Source organism: Cannabis sativa, chromosome X (assembly GCF_029168945.1).
Source record: "Cannabis sativa cultivar Pink pepper isolate KNU-18-1 chromosome X, ASM2916894v1, whole genome shotgun sequence".
NCBI classification, from domain to species: domain Eukaryota; kingdom Viridiplantae; phylum Streptophyta; class Magnoliopsida; order Rosales; family Cannabaceae; genus Cannabis; species Cannabis sativa.
This window is the reverse complement of record NC_083610.1, coordinates 10,394,174-10,399,066: the sequence shown is the minus strand read 5'-3', so window position 1 is coordinate 10,399,066 and position 4,893 is coordinate 10,394,174.

Below are 4,893 nucleotides of genomic sequence, written 5' to 3'. Positions count from 1 at the left end.
GGAAACCACATCATGTTGATAGGTGTCAAACTGAATCCTACTTTTGTGGATAATAAAGACACATTAATGCTTGATTGATAATTATTTTATTTCCTTATTCGGAAAACACGAATCTTGGAGATGATCTTGGTAATAAAGCCCTGATATTAAGGGATTTAGTAATAAATTGATGTGATATAGAGCTAGATATCTGGATGCCCATTAATTACACATCCGAAAGATTTGTTCAATGCCATCCGGAGACACACTGTGCCGAAGGTGTACCTTGTCTAGATGAGTCCGCTGTCCAACATCTGGAAGGCTTGACTTCGCTAATGGATCCACACTACTACAAAAAAGCTTTAGAGGCACTTTGTTTGGGCATATGGCGTCGGTTTTGAGAAAATTTATGACTAACACTGTTTCAGGTGACGCTAAAGAGAGTATGAAATATCCTACTCTGTAAGGGGCCTATGGAGTCAGTTATTATGAAATAACTATATCCATAAGGTCCCTATAGAGTTGGTTATTATCAAATAACTAACTCTATAGGGACCTTATGGATATAGTTATTTCATAATAACTGACTTCATAGGGGATTCTTATAGTTTTTTTTCATCTTTAGAATTTTATGTGATAACATATTTTTTTTTTAAATCTATTTTTTATATATATTATTTTATTATTAATATATTTAATTGTGTTTAAATTATATATAATAACCATAAATAAAATTTAAATTGAATAGTTAAATAAATACACATTTACATTACCCTAAGTAAATGTATTACATTAATATTATTCTAAAATTACTCTAAGTATTTAAGAATTATCTAAATATATGAAAGAAAAAAAATTCTTATAAAAGTAGGTCAAAAAAAGCATACCTCAAATGAAAAAGCATATCCTTGACTTCCAAAAAATTCACATAACGTCACATGTTATACATCTTTCCCGAGAATGATGAGATGATGAGAAAAACAATAAGTTATATGTAATGAAATGATGAGAAAAGCTTAAGCTTTTAGTAGAAAAACAGAAATCCAATATAACAAAATTTGAGTATTGTCCTTTGATTACCTTTTTGGATAAGCTCAGCTTGATAAACTCAATGAGAAAGTGAACATCTTTAATGTAAATCTTAGCTGATAAACTTGTAATTGCATGATGGAGATCTTGGTTCAATGGGTTTGACTCTTTCTTACCAACCAAGAACTTTTGAGGCATAATCTCTTCTATATGGCGCTTAGATATTTCTTTATTAATCGAGCGAGCAGTGGACATGATTATGGTTTCTTCTTCTCGCTTGATATCTCTCAAAATATATATTTTTCTTTTTGTTGTGATAACTTTTGCATCATAACAAGAACAAGAAACTAATACAACTTTTATTCTTAGTTTCTCTCTCTTTCTATGTCACTATTAACCTCCTTTTTATACATGTATTTCCTTTATATTTGGAATATAACTTTAAATTCTTAATTAGAATAAGATTAGTTAAATTAAATATTCTTTTCAATGAAATTACTATTTCAAATATTCTTAATTTAAAATTTATGTGACATATTATTGATCCTTAGGTATTTTAAATTATTATTTCATTATAATTTGTGAGGCTTACGACTCAAGGATTATTTGTATTATTTTAACTATTGTAACTAACTAGTAACTAATCTTACTCTAAATTATTAACTAGTAACTAATTATAGTATACTAAATTACTAACTAGTAACTAGTCCTAATTTCACCGAAATTTTGGTAGCATAACGGCTATAATTTAAAGTTCCAAAAAATTTAAAGCTACTAATAACAATTTAAAACAATCCAAAACAATATAAAATAATCACAACAACATATTGTAATAAAAAATTTGCCACGCATCCGACCGCAGTACATGTATTCGCAGAACTTACTTCACTACGGATGAATATTTAAGATATTCTAACTCATCTAACATACATATTATTCCACCCATGCGACCACAGTACAATATATCGTAGAACCTACTTCACTACAAATGAATATTTAAGATATTAAAACTCTTCTAAGCATTCATAATTAATTAATAACAAAAGTTAGTGAACGTATACCTCTAGCTAGCTAGAAACTAATCAACACCTAATAAGTCGGATCCTTGCAAATCGACCACATAACTTACAACATAAAGAAATAATACAAAATTATAAATTTAATTATTTAACTACTTAGTAATTATATAATTTATGAGTACCTAGTTACTGACTAATTAAGTTAGTAATTTATTACTAACTAATTACTAATGACTAACTACTTAGTACAATTAGTAACCAGTTAGTAATAAAAAGATTTAACTATTTACTAGTAAAAAAATAAAAAACACGTGAATTGTAATGAAAATAGAAAATTAAAAGAAAGAAATAAAATTTAATTTAATTTAATATGAACATAAAAAAAATAGATAAAAGAGTTAAATTTTTTTCTCATTTTATATTTACATCTATTTTGAAAAAAAAAAAAAAACTAAATTACCTGGGCATTTATAATAGATTATATCTCACTAACATATTTTTTAAAACCTAATTTCTAAAATTTATTTTAATACTCTCCTATCTCATTCTCAATTTCACTTTTCATCTTTCAATCACAATATTTAACATATTAATATCAAAGGAAAATAATAAATTTGTAACAAAACTATTAGTATAACACAAACACAATCACTAATACAAAAATCATTCCAATCCAAAAAAATTTATAATAAAACTATCAAAGATTAAATTTTTACCTTATTACCGAAATCTGCCACCAACACCAATAAAAAATTCGGCCACCACCGCAACCCCCAAAGAACTCACAAGCTTAACAAGAAAAACCCTAATAAAATTTACTAAACCAAAAATAATGCATTGTACCTCAATAAAATTATTAAAGATCAAAATTTTACCTTAATAAACGTTAAGATTCAATATTTTTATGTCAAATTCGGTCGTCGGAGCTACAACCAACACAACCGCACCAACACACTCACTTTGCACTTATAAGACTAAATATTGTTATTCTAATACCAGTAATATCTTTTTGGGTGTTGAAAATGATAAATTTTGGAAAAAAATGAAGAAAAAAAAATGGTGGAGAAATGGGAATTTAGGGCTGAATCGGCGATGGTTGGTGAGGGTTTCGATTGGGTATTTGGGCAGGAGATTGATGTTGGAGGAGACGAAGTGATTCATTAGGGTTGGTTGAAGGGATTTTAAGGCCCTATAGAGTGGGTTATTATGTAATAACCGACTCCATAGGGGTACACATACACGTGTCCCCTATGGAGTCAGTTATTACATAATAACTGACTCCGTAGGCCCTTCAAAATTACACTTGTCCTCTATGGAGTCGGTTTTTTCATAAAAACCGACTCCATAGGCTTTTTCATGAGAACAAAATTCTTTGGCTACCCTTTTTATATTACTCAGCTAAAATAACCGCCTCTAAAGGCTAATTTTGTAGTGGTGTCAATCCATTATCTTGGTTGGGCCTACGATTGGGCCTGAAGAAACTGAGCTAAAACCATCTCGAAATTACACGTGTTCTCCATCTAGAAACATGGATAACAATTATATATATAAGAATAATTAGCAATTTTTCCCTCTGAACTTTCGACAAAAACGATTATGTCCCCTAGAATATACGACTTGTTAAAAATTCCCCCTGAACTTTTACATTTATAGAAATTTAGTCATTCTATTAGGTTGTGTCTCATCATTTTGTTTAAATACTGACGTATTTTTGTAAATTAGCAATTTTTCCTTTTAAACTTTGACAACTATCAAATCGTACCCCTCAAAGTTTTTTAAGTAAACTTAATATTTTTATAATTAATTAAATACTTTTATCAGGTTTTTTAATAATTTATATTTTTTATTTCAGAATTAATAAAACATTATAATTTTTAAAGTTGTTTTTTTTTTTAATAAAAGAATGCAAAATTTTATATTGGTCAGAAGGTAAAAATGCTAATTTTTAACGGTAAAAGAAACAGAACCTAGTATAAGGGGCATAATTATATATCTATTATATTTCAGGAGAAATTTTAACCAACCGTATATTTTAAGGTAGAATCGGAAAGTTCATTGACAAAAATACTAATTATTCTATATATATATGTAATACCTAAACTGTACCGTTTGTGCACAAGTAAATGACCTGCCGCTAAACTAATAAAAGCTTATACGACACTAAGAAAAGGAACAACACAAACAACACTAGACAGAGACAAACAACAACTAAGAATACCAAAAACAACTAAAGTTTATAATGAGACTAGCTATAACACAAAACTACTTATAGCCTTAAAGTATTGCTACATTCAAATCATGCAGGGCCAGTCCTAAGATATATGGGGCCTAAGACAAAATAAAATTTTGGGACCCCTATATATAGTTTAATCATTATCAAAATGATAGTTCTAGTGCTTTAGTGTAATGGTAAATCTTTTAAAAACTCTTAATAGCTCCAAGGTTCAATCCTTCATAACTACACATTAAATATTTAAAAAAAGAATAGAAAAGTCTAGGTTGGAAATTCAACCCTTGACCTCTTGACTTAAAGTAATTCCCTTTAACACTACACCAAATAATGTTTGTTATGTTTTCTTCTTATTTAATATTTTATCTATATATTAATATTATTTTTTTCATAATTTCAGGATCCTGAGTGTTCGGGGGCCCAAAGCACACGCTTAACTCACCTACTCTCAGTGTCGGCCCTACTAGAATGGAAAGGAATGTGATGGTTATGGTTTTTTAAACACAGAGACCCTAGTGGGTGGGTGTGTTAAGGAAGATAATTAATTCTAAATATAATAATAATAATAATAATAATAATAATAATAATAATAATAATAATAATAATAATAATAATAATAATAATAAGGTGGAGAAG